This window comes from Delphinapterus leucas, unplaced genomic scaffold (assembly GCF_059928025.1).
Source record: "Delphinapterus leucas isolate spDelLeu-1000000601 "Yukka" unplaced genomic scaffold, BTC_Dleu_Yukka2 spDelLeu_asBTCV2_sq60, whole genome shotgun sequence".
Lineage (NCBI taxonomy): Eukaryota > Metazoa > Chordata > Mammalia > Artiodactyla > Monodontidae > Delphinapterus > Delphinapterus leucas.
Window position 1 is genome coordinate 1,787,236 of NW_028322269.1, and position 16,526 is coordinate 1,803,761.

A 16,526-nucleotide genomic window follows, 5' to 3' on the forward strand; every position below is an offset into this window, starting at 1 on the left:
TGTATCCTGAAACACGTAGGAAACAAAGCAACACAGCCTATGTCACTTCCACTTATGGTCCTATAGCTTAGGGAAATTAAAATCGAAAACACACAGCCACCCCAAAACTTGGGATGGCTCTGTTTACAAGAACCTTGTCTACGGTACAAGTTAAATATCCGAGAAAGGAAAAAATGGATAAAGAAGTTCTGGTACGCACGTACAATGGAATATCACTCAGCAATGAAATCTACGTCTTCAGGCCCATAGCGGCATAATGAGTGGATTCAGGTACGATGATTCTACGAGAAATAAGTCACACAGAAAAAGAAACATCATAATATATCAGTAATACACGGATTGTAAACTTGGCTACACATAAACTGAATTCCAAAACAGAACAGGGTCTCAAATTTAGAAAACAAACTTATGCTTGCTTATGGGGAAAGGTGAGTTGGGGTGCTGCATAAAACCAGAGATTGAAATTAGCACAGATACCGTTCCATAAGCCAAATATATAATAGGCAAGACCTACTCCTTGCTCTACGAAATGGACTCAACACCCCATATTCAACGCCTGGCAAGATACCTGACAAGTAAGAATCTTAAAACCCATGGATTTATATGTCTCCATAAGGAAATCAAGCGTGTGTACAGCGGCCTAAACGCAGCAGTGAAAATCCGATAAATCCCATTATCAAAATAAATTTCAAAAACAAAACACAATGACAGTGAAATAGAGAGCAATTCTTAAATAATTCATTCAGGGCTTGTGATGCAACCTGGATTTCCCACATCTACACCCAGAGCTGGGTGAGACATTAGGCTGGACACTTCGGGCTGATAGCATTGGTGAGGTTCGGTGAGCAAACGCAGACCCTTTGAAGTCATACTGCATGGTACCCATTCCATGGGTCCCAACTCTCCAGGTGTAAGGGATTCTTCCTTCAGCTAAAACATGCATGGGAAACCCACAGTACAGTGCACTGTGTGACGGGTAAATGTTTTCAAATGCATCTCAGTTTTCGTCCCCTGGTACTCGGGTTCACCATTGCAGACGCTTTACTAACACTCTCCCCACTTGGAGAGTCAGTGCCATTAACCTCCTGTTTGGCACACTTTGCCATTTCTGCGCAAGATGTACAGGAATAGGGAGAACCAATGAGGGACTAGCTGTAGGTGCCTGCACGGGCAAAAGGAACGCTCATTTCCGACCAGGAAGAGGAATTAAACAAAGGCTCAGCATGCCTTGCCGGAAAGAGACTTTGGCCTGAAGCAATCCTGCGGTTTTGTGGCCAGCTCACAAGAAAGCGAGTTGAAGACATGAGCTCAGGGCACTGTAATTCACAAACCTGCAGAGTTATGAATGACAGCTATCGTCCAAAAATGTATTGAAGTAAGTCTTCCAAGAGGACTTGTAAGCGGGGCAGAATTTCAGGAAAACGATTTCAGGGGGTAGACTGGAATTGTACTAAAAGCATAGGAAAAGAGGCAGAATGTCGACAACGATGCACTTGGCCAAAAAGGGCGTATGCGTTTTTTCCTGAATATAGTCAGGGAAAAACGCATACGCCCTTTTTGGCCAACCAAGCAAGCGTGTAAAGGAAATCTGCACTACAATTAAGTCTCACTGCCCCCCCGGTCAAAAGGGCCATCTGAAAAAAGTGTAAAATCCAGAAAGGCAGGACAGGTCATGGAGAACAGGGAGCCTTGTCATGCTGATGGGCGGGATGTAAATTGCCAACAACCACTCTGGAGAAGTGTATGGTGTTTCCAGAAACACGTAGGAAACAAAGCAACACAGCCTATGGCACTTCCACTTATGGACCTATAGCTTAGGGAAATTAAAATCAAAAACACACAGCCACCCCAGAGTTTGGGACGGCTCTGTTTACAAGAACCTCGTCTACGGTACAAGTAAAATGTCCCAGAAAGTAAGAAATGGATAAAGAAGTTGTGGTACGCACGTACAATGGAATATCACTCAGCAATGAAATCTACGTCATCAGGCCCGTAGCGGCATAATGAGTGGATTCAGGTATGATGATTCTAGGAGAAATAAGTCACACAGAAAAAGAAACATCATAAGATATCACTAATACACGGAATGTAAACTTGGCTACCCATGAACTGAATTACAAAACAGAACAGGGTCTCAAATTTAGAAAACCAACTTATGCTTGCTTATGGGGAAAGGTGAGTTGGGGTGCTGCATAAAACCAGAGATTGAAATTAGCACAGATACCGTTCCATAAGCCAAATATATAATAGACAAGACCTACCCCTTGCTCAACGAAATAGACTCCACACCCCATATTCAACGTCTGGCAAGATACCTGACAAGTAAGAATCTTAAAACCCATGGATTTATATGTCTCCATAAGGAAATCAAGCGTGTGTACAGTGGCCTAAACGCAGCAGTGAACATCCGATAAATCCCATTATCAAAATAAGTTTCAAAAACAAAACAAAATGACAGTGAAATAGAGAGCAATTCTTAAATAATTCATTCAGGGCTTGTGATGCAACCTGGATTTCCCACATCTACACCCAGAGCTGGGTGAGACATAAGGCTGGACACTTCGGGCTGATAGCATTGGTGAGGTTCGGTGAGCAAACGCAGACCCTTTGAAGTCATACTGCATGGTACCCATTCCATGGGTTCCAAATTTCCAGGTTTAAGGGATTCTTCCTTCAGCTAAAACATGCATGGGAAACCCATAGTATGGTCCACCGTGTGATTGGGAAACGTTTTCAAATGCATCTCAGTTTTCGTCCCCTGGTACTCGGGTTCACCATTCCAGACGCTTTACTAACACTCTCCCCACTTGGAGAGTCAGTGCATTTAACCTCCTGTTTGGCACACTTTGCAATTTCTGTGCAAGATGAACAGGAATAGGGAGAAGCAATGAGAGACTAGCTGTAGGTGTCTGCACGGGCAAATGGAACGCTCATTTCCCACCAGGAAGAGGAATTAACCAAAGGCTCAGCGTGCCCTGCCGGAAAGATATTAGGGCCTGAAGCAATCCTGCGGTTTTGCGGCCAGCTCACAAGAAAGCGAGTTGAAGAAAGGAGCTCAGGGGCACTGTAATTCACAAACCTGCAGAGTTATGAATGACAGCTATCGTCCGAAAATGTATTGAAGTAAGTCTTCGAAGAGGACTTGAAAGCGGGGCAGAATTTCAGGAAAACGATTTCAGGGGGTAGACTGGAATTGCACTTAAAGCATAGGAAAAGAGGCAGAATGTCGACAATGATGCACTTGGCCAAAAAGGGCGTATGCGTTTTTTCCTGAATATATTCAGGAAAAAACGCATACGCCCTTTTTGGCCAACCAAGCAAGCTTGTAAAGGAAATCTGCACTACAGTGAAGTCTCACTGCCCCCCGGTCAAAAGGGCCATCTGAAAAAAATGTAAAATCCAGAAAGTCAGGACAGGTCATGGAGAACAGGGAGCCTTGTCATGTTGATGGGCGGGATGTAAATTGCCAACAACCACTCTGGAGAAGTGTATGGTGTTTCCAGAAACACGTAGGAAACAAAGCAACACAACCTATGGCACTTCCACTTATGGTCCTATAGCTTAGGGAAATGAAAATCAAAAACACACAGCCACCCCAGAATTTGGGACGGCTCTGTTTACAAGAACCTCGTCAACGGTACAAGTAAAATATCCCAAAAGCAAAAAATGGATAAAGAAGTTGTGGTACGCACGTACAATGGAATATCACTCAGCAATGAAATCTACGTCATCAGGCCCGTAGCGACATAATGAGTGGATTCAGGTACGATGATTCTACGAGAAATAAGTCACACAGAAAAAGAAACATCATAAGATATCACTAATACACGGAATGTAAAGTTGGATACACATGAACTGAATTACAAAACAGAACAGGGTCTCAAATTTAGAAAACCACCTTATGCATGCTTATGGGGAAAGGTGAGTTGGGGTGCTGCATAAAACCAGAGATTGAAATTAGCACAGATACCGTTCCATAAGCAAAATATATAATAGACAAGCCCTACTCCTTGCTCAACGAAATGGACTCAACACCCCATATTCAACGCCTGGCAAGATACCTGACAAGTAAGAATCTTAAAACCCATGGATTTATATGTCTCCATAAGGAAATCAAGCGTGTGTACAGCGGCCTAAATGCAGCAGTGAAAATCCGATAAATCCCATTATCAAAATAAATTTCAAAAACAAAACACAATGACAGTGAAATAGAGAGCAATTCTTAAATAATTCATTCAGGGCTTGTGATGCAACCTGGATTTACCACATCTACACCCAGAGCTGGTTGAGACATAAGGCTGGACACTTCGGGCTGATAGCATTGGTGAGGTTCGGTGAGCAAACGCAGACCCTTTGAAGTCATACTGCATGGTACCCATTCCATGGGTCCCAACTCTCCAGGTTTAAGGGATTCTTCCTTCAGCTAAAATATGCATGGGAAACCCAGACTATCGTCCGCCGTGTGATTGGGAAACGTTTTCAAATGCATCTCAGTTATCGTCCCCTGGTACTCGGGTTCACCATTCCAGACGCTTTACTAACACTCTCCCCACTTGGAGAGTCAGTTCCTTTAACCTCCTGTTTGGCACAGTTTGCAATTTCTGCGCAAGATGAACAGGCATAGGGAGAACCAATGAGAGACTAGCTGTTGGTGTCTGCACGGGCAAATTGAACGATCATTTCCCACCAGGAAGAGGAATTAACCAAAGGCTCAGCGTGCCCGGCTGGAACCATATTAGGGCCTGAAGCAATCCTGCGGTTTTGGGGCCAGCTCACAAGAAAATGAGTTGAAGAAAGGAGCTCAGGGGCACTGTAATTCACAAATCTGCAGAGTTATGAATGACAGCTATCGTCCAAAAATGTACTGAAGTAAGTCTTCAAAGAGGACTTGAAAGCGGGGCAGAATTTCAGGAAAACGATTTCAGGGGGTAGACTGGAATTGCACTTAAAGCATAGGAAAAGAGGCAGAATGTCGACAATGATGCACTTGGCCAAAAAGGGCGTATGCGTTTTTTCCTGAATATATTCAGGAAAAAACGCATACGCCCTTTTTGGCCAACCAAGCAAGCGTGTAAAGGAAATCTGCACTACAGTGAAGTCTCACTGCCCCCCGGTCAAAAGGGCCATCTGAAAAAAGTGTAAAATCCAGAAAGGCAGGACAGGTCTTGGAGAACAGGGAGCCTTGTTATGCTGATGGGTGGGATGTAAAGTGCCAACAGCCACTCTGGAGAAATGTATGGTGTATCCTGAAACACGTAGGAAACAAAGCAACACAGCCTATGTCACTTCCACTTATGGTCCTATAGCTTAGGGAAATTAAAATCAAAAACACACATCCGCCCCAAAGTTTGGGATGGCTCTGTTTACAAGAACCTCGTCTACGGTACAAGTAAAATATCCCAGAAATTAAAAAATGGATAAAGAAGTTGTGGTACGCACGTACAATGGAATATCACTCAGCAATGAAATCTACGTCATCAGGCCCGTAGCGGCATAATGAGTGGATTCAGGTACGATGATTCTACGAGAAATAAGTCACACAGAAAAAGAAACATCATAAGATATCACTAATACACGGAATGTAAAGTTGGATACACATGAACTGAATTACAAAACAGAACAGGGTCTCAAATTTTGAAAACCAACTTATGCTTGCTTATGGGGAAAGGTGAGTTGGGGTGCTGCATAAAACCAGAGATTGAAATTAGCACAGATACCGTTCCATAAGCCAAATATATAATAGACAAGCCCTACTCCTTGCTCAACGAAATGGACTCAACACCCCATATTCAACGCCTGGCAAGATACCTGACAAGTAAGAATCTTAAAACCCATGGATTTATATGTCTCCATAAGGAAATCAAGCGTGTGTACAGCGGCCTAAACGCAGCAGTGAAAATCCGATAAATCCCATTATCAAAATAAATTTCAAAAACAAAACACAATGACAGTGAAATAGAGAGCAATTCTTAAATAATTCATTCAGGGCTTGTGATGCAACCTGGATTTTCCACATCTACACCCAGAGCTGGGTGAGACATAAGGCTGGGCACTTCGTGCTGATAGCATTGGTGAGGTTCGGTGAGCAAGCGCAGACCCTTTGAATTCATACTGCATGGTACCCATTCCATGGGTCCCAACTCTCCAGGTTTAAGGGATTCTTCCTTCAGCTAAAACATGCATGGGAAACCCAGACTATCGTCCGCTGTGTGTTTGGGAAACGTTTTCAAATGCATCTCAGTTTTCGTCCCCTGGTACTTGGTTTCACCATTCCAGACGCTTTACTAACACTCTCCCCACTTGGAGAGTCAGTGCCTTTAACCTCCTGTTTGGCACAGTTTGCAATTTCTGCGCAAGATGAACAGGCATAGGGAGAACCAATGAGAGACTAGCTGTTGGTGTCTGCACGGGCAAATTGAACGCTCATTTCCCACCAGGGAAGGAATTAACCAAAGGCTCAGCGTGCCATGCCGGAAACAGATTAGGGCCTGAAGCAATCCTGCGGTTTGCGGCCAGCTCACAAGAAAACGAGTTGAAGAAAGGAGCTCAGGGGCACTGTAATTCACAAACATGCAGAGTTATGAATGACAGCTATCGTCCAAAAATGTACTGAAGTAAGTCTTCAAAGAGGACTTGAAAGCAGGGCAGAATTTCAGGAAAACGATTTCAGGGGATAGACTGGAATTGCACTTAAAGCATAGGAAAAGAGGCAGAATGTCGACAATGATGCACTTGGCCAAAAAGGGCGTATGCCTTTTTTCCTGAATATATTCAGGATAAAACGCATACGCCCTTTTTGGCCAACCAAGCAAGCGTGTAAAGAAATCTGCACTACAATGAAGTCTCACTGCCCCCCGGTCAAAAGGGCCATCTGAAAAAAGTGTAAAATCCAGAAAGACAGGACAGGTCATGGAGAACAGGGAGCCTTGTTATGCTGATGGGCGGGATGTAAATTGCCAACAGCCACTCTGGAGAAATGTATGGTGTATCCTGAAACACGTAGGAAACAAAGCAACACAGCCTATGTCACTTCCACTTATGGTCCTATAGCTTAGGGAAATTAAAATCAAAAACACACAGCCACCCCAAAGCTTGGGATGGCTCTGTTTACAAGAACCTTGTCTACGGTACAAGTTAAATATCAGAGAAAGGAAAAAATGGTTAAAGAAGTTCTGGTACGCACGTACAATGGAATATCACTCAGCAATGAATTCTACGTCTTCAGGCCCATAGCGGCATAATGAGTGGATTCAGGTACGATGATTCTATGAGAAATAAGTCACACAGAATAAGAAACATCATAATATATCAGTAATACACGGAATGAAAACTTGGCTACACATAAACTGAATTACAAAACAGAACAGGGTCTCAAATTTAGAAAACAAACTTATGCTTGCTTATGGGGAAAGGTGAGTTGGGGTGCTGCATAAAACCAGAGATTGAAATTAGCACAGATACCGTTCCATAAGCCAAATATATAATAGACAAGCCCTACTCCTTGCTCAACGAAATGGACTCAACACCCCATATTCAACGCCTGGCAAGATACCTGACAAGTAAGAATCTTAAAACCCATGGATTTATATGTCTCCATAAGGAAATCAAGCGTGTGTACAGCGGCCTAAACGCAGCAGTGAAAATCCGATAAATCCCATTATCAAAATAAATTTCAAAAACAAAACACAATGACAGTGAAATAGAGAGCAATTCTTAAATAATTCATTCAGGTCTTGTGATGCAACCTGGATTTCCCACATCTACACCCAGAGCTGGGTGAGACATAAGGCTGGACACTTCGGGCTGATAGCATTGGTGAGGTTCGGTGAGCAAACGCAGACCCTTTGAAGTCATACTGCATGGTACCCATTCCATGGGTCCCAACTCTCCAGGTTTAAGGGATTCTTCCTTCAGCTAAAACATGCATGGGAAACCCACAGTACAGTGCACTGTGTGACCGGTAAATGTTTTCAAATGCATCTCAGTTTTCGTCCCCTGGTACTCGGGTTCACCATTCCAGACGCTTTACTAACAGTCTCCCCACTTGGAGAGTCAGTGCCATTGAACTCCTGTTTGGCACAGTTTGCAATTTCTGCGCAAGATGTACAGGAATAGGGAGAACCAATGAGAGACTAGCTGTAGGTGCCTGCACGGGCAAAAGGAACGCTCATTTCCGACCAGGAAGAGGAATTAAACAAAGGCTCAGCATGCCCTGCCGGAAAGAGACTTTGGCCTGAAGCAATCCTGTGGTTTTGCGGCCAGCTCACAAGAAAGCGAGTTGAAGACATAAGCTCAGGGCACTGTAATTCACAAACCTGCAGAGTTATGAATGACAGCTATCGTCCAAAACTGTATTGAAGTAAGTCTTCCAAGGGGACTTGTAAGCGGGGCAGAATTTCAGGAAAACGATTTCAGGGGGTAGACTGGAATTGTACTAAAAGCATAGGAAAAGAGGCAGAATGTCGACAATGATGCCCTTGGCCAAAAAGGGCGTATGCGTTTTTTCCTGAATATATTCAGGGAAAAACGCATACGCCCTTTTTGGCCAACCAAGCAAGCGTGTAAAGGAAATCTGCACTACAATGAAGTCTCACTGCCCCCTGGTCAAAAGGGCCATCTGAAAAAAGTGTAAAATCCAGAAAGGCAGGACAGGTCATGGAGAAGAGGGAGCCTTGTTATGCTGATGGGCGGATTTAAATTGCCAACAGCCACTCTGGAAAAGTGTATGGTGTTTCCTGAAACACGTAGGAAACAAAGCAACACAGCCTATGGCAATTCCACTTATGGTCCTATAGCTTAGGGAAATTAAAATCAAAAACACACAGCCACCCCAAAGTTTGGGATGGCTCTGTTTACAAGAACCTCATCTACGGTAGAAGTTAAATATCCGAGAAAGCATAAAATGGATAAAGAAGTTGTGGTACGCACGTACAATGGAATATCACTCAGCAATGAAATCTACGTCATCAGGCCCGTAGCGGCATAATGAGTGGATTCAGGTACGATGATTCTATGAGAAATAAGTCAGACAGAAAAAGAAACATCATAAGTTATCACTAATACACGGAATGTAAACTTGGCTACCCATGAACTGAACTACAAAATAGAACAGGGTCTCAAATTTAGAAAACCAACTTATGCTTGCTTATGGGGAAAGGTCAGTTGGGATGCTGCATAAAACCAGAGATTGAAATTAGCACAGATACCGTTCCATAAGCCAAATATATAATAGACAAAACCTACTCCTTGCTCAACGAAATGGACTCAACACCCTATATTCATCGCCTGGGAAGATACCTGACAAGTAAGAATCTTAAAACCCATGGATTTATATGTCTCCATAAGGAAATCAAGCGTGTGTACAGCAGCCTAAACGCAGCAGTGAAAATCCGATAAATCCCATTATCAAAATAAATTTCAAAAACAAAACACAATGACAGTGAAATAGAGAGCAATTCTTAAATAATTCATTCAGGGCTTGTGATGCAACCTGGATTTCCCACATCTACACCCAGAGCTGGGTGAGACATAAGGCTGGACACTTCGGGCTGATAGCATTGGTGAGGTTCGGTGAGCAAACGCAGACCCTTTGAAGTCATACTGCATGGTACCCATTCCATGGGTTCCAAATTTCCAGGTTTAAGGGATTCTTCCTTCAGCTAAAACATGCATGGGAAACCCATAGTATGGTCCACCGTGTGATTGGGAAACGTTTTCAAATGCATCTCAGTTTTCGTCCCCTGGTACTCGGGTTCACCATTCCAGACGCTTTACTAACACTCTCCCCACTTGGAGAGTCAGTGCATTTAACCTCCTGTTTGGCACACTTTCCAATTTCTGCGCAAGATGAACAGGAATAGGGAGAAGCAATGAGAGACTAGCTGTAGGTGTCTGCACGGGCAAATGGAATGCTCATTTCCGACCAGGAAGAGGAATTAAACAAAGGCTCAGCGTGCCCTGCCGGAAAGAGACTTTGGGCTGAAGCAATCCTGCGGTTTTGCGGCCAGCTCACAAGAAAGCGAGTTGAAGACATGAGCTCAGGGGAACTGTAATTCACAAACCTGCAGAGTTATGAATGACAGCTATCGTCCAAAAATGTATAGAAGTAGGTCTTCGAAGAGGACTTGAAAGCGGGGCAGAATTTCAGGAAAACGGTTTCAGGGGGTAGACTGGAATTGCACTTAAAGCATAGGAAAAGAGGCAGAATGTCGACAATGATGCACTTGGCCAAAACGGGCGTATGCGTTTTTTCCTGAATATATTCAGGAAAAAACGCATACGCCCTTTTTGGCCAACCAAGCAAGCGTGTAAAGGAAATCTGCACTACAATGAAGTCTCACTGCCCCCCGCTCAATAGTGCCATCTGATAATAGTGTAAAATCCAGAAAGGCAGGACAGGTCATGGAGAACAGGGAGCCTTGTCATGCTGATGGGCGGGATGTAAATTGCCAACAACCACTCTGGAGAAGTGTATGGTGTTTCCAGAAACACGTAGGAAACAAAGCAACACAGCCTATGGCACTTCCACTTATGGTCCTATAGCTTAGGGAAATTAAAATCAAAAACACACAGCCACCCCAGAGTTTGGGACGGCTCTGTTTACAAGAACCTCGTCTACGGTACAAGTAAAATATCCCAGAAAGCATAAAATGGATAAAGAAGTTGTGGTACGCACGTACAATGGAATATCACTCAGCAATGAAATCTACGTCATCAGGCCCGTAGGGGCATAATGAGTGGATTCAGGTACGATGATTCTACGAGAAATAAGTCACACAGAAAAGGAAACATCATAAGATATCACTAATACACGGAATGTAAATTTGGATACACATGAACTGAATTACAAAACAGAACAGGGTCTCAAATTTCGAAAACCAACTTATGCTTGCTTATGGGGAAAGGTGAGTTGGGGTGCTGCATAAAACCAGAGATTGAAATTAGCACAGATACCGTTCCATAAGCCAAATATATAATAGACAAACCCTACTCCTTCCTCAACGAAATGGACTCAACACCCCATATTCAACGCCTGGCAAGATACCTGACAAGTAAGAATCTTAAAATCCATGGATTTATATGTCTCCATAAGGAAATCAAGCATGTGTACAGCGGCCTAAACGCAGCAGTGAAAATCCGATAAATCCCATTATCAAAATAAATTTCAAAAACAAAACACAATGACAGTGAAATAGAGAGCAATTCTTAAATAATTCATTCAGGGCTTGTGATGCAACCTGGATTTACCACATCTACACCCAGAGCTGGGTGAGACATAAGGCTGGACACTTCGGGCTGATAGCATTGGTGAGGTTCGGTGAGCAAACGCAGACCCTTTGAAGTCATACTGCATGGTACCCATTCCATGGGTCCCAACTCTCCAGGTTTAAGGGATTCTTCCTTCAGCTAAAACATGCATGGGAATCCCAGACTATCGTCCGCCGTGTGATTGGGAAACGTTTTCAAATGCATCTCAGTTTTCGTCCCCTGGTACTCGGGTTCACCATTCCAGACGCTTTACTAACACTCTCCCCACTTGGAGAGTCAGTGCCTTTAACCTCCTGTTTGGCACAGTTTGCAATTTCTGCGCAAGATGAACAGGCATAGGGAGAACCAATGAGAGACTAGCTGTTGGTGTCTGCACGGGCAAATTGAACGATCATTTCCCACCAGGAAGAGGAATTAACCAAAGGCTCAGCGTGCCCGGCCGGAAACATATTAGTGCCTGAAGCAATCCTGCGGTTTTGCGGCCAGCTCACAAGAAAACGAGTTGAAGAAAGGAGCTCAGGGGCACTGTAATTCACAAACCTGCAGAGTTATGAATGACAGCTATCGTCCAAAAATGTACTGAAGTAAGTCTTCAAAGAGGACTTGAAAGCGGGGCAGAATTTCAGGAAAACGATTTCAGGGGGCAGAATGGAATTGCACTTAAAGCGTAGGAAAAGAGGCAGAATGTCAACAATGATGCACTTGGCCAAAAAGGGCGTATGCGTTTTTTCCTGAATATATTCAGGAAAAAACGCATACGCCCTTTTTGGCCAACCAAGCAAGCGTGTAAAGGAAATCTGCACTACAATGAAGTCTCACTGCCCCCCGGTCAAAAGGGCCATCTGAAAAAAGTGTAAACTCCAGAAAGACAGGACAGGTCATGGAGAACAGGGAGCCTTGTTATGCTGATGGGCGGGATGTAAACTGCCAACAGCCACTCTGGAGAAATGTATGGTGTATCCTGAAACACGTAGGAAACAAAGCAACACAGCCTATGTCACTTCCACTTATGGTCCTATAGCTTAGGGAAATTAAAATCAAAAACACACAGCCACCCCAAAGTTTGGGATGGCTCTGTTTACAAGAACCTCGTCTACGGTACAAGTTAAATATCCGAGAAAGGAAAAAATGGATAAAGAAGTATTGGTACGCACGTACAATGGAATATCACTCAGCAATGAAATCTACGTCTTCAGGCCCATAGCAGCATAATGAGTGGATTCAGGTACGATGATTCTACGAGAAATAAGTCACACAGAAAAAGAAACATCATAAGATATCACTAATACACGGAATGTATACTTGGCTACACATAAACTGAATTACAAAACAGAACAGGGTCCCAAATTTAGAAAACCAACTTATGCTTGCTTATGGGGAAAGGTGAGTTGGGGTGCTGCATAAAACCAGAGATTGAAATTAGCACAGATACCGTTCCATAAGCCAAATATATAATAGACAAGCCCTACTCCTTGCTCAACGAAATGGACTCAACACCCCATATTCAACGCCTGGCAAGATACCTGACAAGTAAGAATCTTAAAACCCATGGATTTATATGTCTCCATAAGGAAATCAAGCGTGTGTACAGCGGCCTAAATGCAGCAGTGAAAATCCGATAAATCCCATTATCAAAATAAATTTCAAAAACAAAACAAAATGACAGTGAAATAGAGAGCAATTCTTAAATAATTCATTCAGGGCTTGTGATGCAACCTGGATTTACCACATCTACACCCAGATTTGGGTGAGACATAAGACTGGACACTTCGGGCTGATAGCATTAGTGAGGTTCGGTGAGCAAACGCAGACCCTTTGAAGTCATACTGCAGGGTAACCATTCCATGGGTCCCAACTCTCCAGGTTTAAGGAATTCTTCCTTCAGCTAAAACATGCATGGGAAACCCACAGTACTGTGCACTGTGTGACCGGGAAACGTTTTCAAATGCATCTCAGTTATCGTCCCCTGGTACTCGGGTTCACCATTCCAGACGCTTTACTAACACTCTCCCTACTTGGAGAGTCAGTGCCATTAACCTCCTGTTTGGCACAGTTTGCAATTTCTGCGCAAGATGTACAGGAATAGGGAGAACCAATGAGAGACCAGCTGTAGGTACCTGCACGGGCAAAAGGAACGCTCATTTCTGACCAGGAAGAGGAATTAAACAAAGGCTCAGCATGCCCTGCCGGAAAGAGATTAGGGCCTGAAGCAATCCTGCGGTTTTGCGGCCAGCTCAAAAGAAAGCGAGTTGAAGAAAGGAGCTCAGGGGCACTGTAATTCACAAACCTGCAGAGTTATGAATGACACCTATCGTCCAAAAATGTATAGAAGTAAGTCTTCAAAGAGGACTTGAAAGTGGGGCAGAATTTCAGGAAAACGATTTCAGGGGTAGACTGGAATTGCACTTAAAGCATAGGAAAAGAGGCAGAATGTTGACAATGATGCACTTGGCCAAAAAGGGCGTATGCGTTTTTTCCTGAATATATTCAGGAAAAAACGCATACGCCCTTTTTGGCCAACCAAGCAAGCGTGTAAAGGAAATCTGCACTACAATGAAGTCTCACTGCCCCCCGGTCAAAAGGGCCATCTGAAAAAAGTGTAAAATCCAGAAAGACAGGACAGGTCATGGAGAACAGGGAGCCTTGTTATGCTGATGGGCGGATTTAAATTGCCAAAAGCCACTCTGGAAAAGTGTATGGTGTTTCCTGAAACACGTAGGAAACAAAGCAACACAGCCTATGGCACTTCCACTTATGGTCCTATAGCTTAGGGAAATTAAAATCAAAAACACACAGCCACCCCAAAGTTTGGGATGGCTCTGTTTACAAGAACCTCATCTACGGTAGCAGTTAAATATCCCAGAAAGCATAAAATGGATAAAGAAGTTGTGGTACGCACGTACAATGGAATATCACTCAGCAATGAAATCTACGTCATCAGCACCGTAGCGGCATAATGAGTGGATTCAGGTACGATGATTCTATGAGAAATAAGTCAGACAGAAAAAGAAACATCATAAGTTATCACTAATACATGGAATGTAAACTTGGCTACCCATGAACTGAACTACAAAACAGAACAGGGTCTCAAATTTAGCAAACCAACTTATGCTTGCTTATGGGGAAAGGTCAGTTGGGATGCTGCATAAAACCAGAGATTGAAATTAGCACAGATACCGTTCCATAAGCCAAATATATAATAGACAAGACCTACTGCTTGCTCAACGAAATGGACTCAACAAATTATATTCAACGCCTGGGAAGATACCTGACAAGTAAGAATCTTAAAACCCATGGATTTATATGTCTCCATAAGGAAATCAAGTGTGTGTACAGTGGCCTAAAAGCAGCAGTGAAAATCCGATAAATCCCATTATCAAAATGAATTTCAAAAACAAAACACAATGACAGTGAAATAGAGAGCAATTCTTAAATAATTCATTCAGGGCTTGTGATGCAACCTGGATTTACCACATCTACACCCAGAGCTGGATGAGACATAAGGCTGGACACTTCGGGCTGATAGCATTGGTGAGGTTCGGTGAGCAAACGCAGACCCTTTGAAGTCATACTGCATGGTACCCATTCCATGGGTCCCAACTCTCCAGGTTTAAGGGATTCTTCCTTCAGCTAAAACATGCATGGGAAACCCAGAGTATGGTCCACCATGTGATTGGGAAACGTTTTAAAATGCATCTCAGTATTCGTCCCCTGGTACTCGGGTTCAACATTTGAACGCTTTACTAACACTCTCGCCACTTGGAGAGTCAGTGCCATTAACCTCCTGTTTGGCACAGTTTGCAATTTCTGCGCAAGATAAACAGGAATAGGGAGAAGCAATGAGAGACTAGCTGTTGGTGTCTGCACGGGCAAATTGAACGCTCATTTCCCACCAGGAAGAGGAATTAACCAAAGGCTCAGCATGCCCGGCCGGAAATATATTAGGGCCTGAAGCAATCCTGCGGTTTTGCGGCCAGCTCACAAGAAAACGAGTTGAAGAAAGGAGCTCAGGGGCACTGTAATTCACAAACCTGCAGAGTTATGAATGACAGCTATCGTCCAAAAATGTACTGAAGTAAGTCTTCAAAGAGGACTTGAAAGCGGGGCAGAATTTCAGGAAAACGATTTCAGGGGGCAGACTGGAATTGCACTTAAAGCGTAGGAAAAGAGGCAGAATGTCAACAATGATGCACTTGGCCAAAAAGGGCGTATGCGTTTTTTCCTGTATATATTCAGGAAAAAACGCATACGCCCTTTTTGGCCAACCAAGCAAGCGTGTAAAGGAAATCTGCACTACAATTAAGTCTCACTGCCCCCCGGTCAAAAGGGCCATCTGAAAAAAGTGTAAAATCCAGAAAGACAGGACAGGTCATGGAGAACAGGGAGCCTTGTCATGCTGATTGGCGGGATGTAAATTGCCAACAACCACTCTGGAGAAGTGTATGGTTTTTCCAGAAACACGTAGGAAACAAAGCAACACAGCCTATGGCACTTCCACTTATGGTCCTATAGCTTAGGGAAATTAAATTCAAAAACACACAGCCACCCCAGAGTTTGGGATGGCTCTGTTTACAAGAACCTCGTCTACGGTACAAGTAAAATATCCCAGAAATTAAAAAATGGATAAAGAATTTGTGGTACGCACGTACAATGGAATATCACTCAGCAATGAAATCTACGTCATCAGGCCCGTAGCGGCATAATGAGTGGATTCAGGTACGATGATTCTACGAGAAATAAGTCACACAGAAAAAGAAACATCATAAGATATCACTAATACACGGAATGTAAAGTTGGATACACATGAACTGAATTACAAAACAGAACAGGGTCTCAAATTTTGAAAACCAACTTATGCTTGCTTATGGGGAAAGGTGAGTTGGGGTGCTGCATAAAACCAGAGATTGAAATTAGCACAGATACCGTTCCATAAGCCAAATATATAATAGACAAGCCCTACTCCTTGCTCAACGAAATGGACTCAACACCCCATATTCAACGCCTGGCAAGATACCTGACAAGTAAGAATCTTAAAACCCATGGATTTATATGTCTCCATAAGGAAATCAAGTGTGTGTACAGCGGCCTAAACGCAGCAGTGAAAATCCGATAAATCCCATTATCAAAATAAATTTCAAAAACAAAACACAATGACAGTGAAATAGAGAGCAATTCTTAAATAATTCATTCAGGGCTTGTGATGCAACCTGGATTTTCCACATCTACACCCAGAGCTGGGTGAGACATAAGGCTGGGCA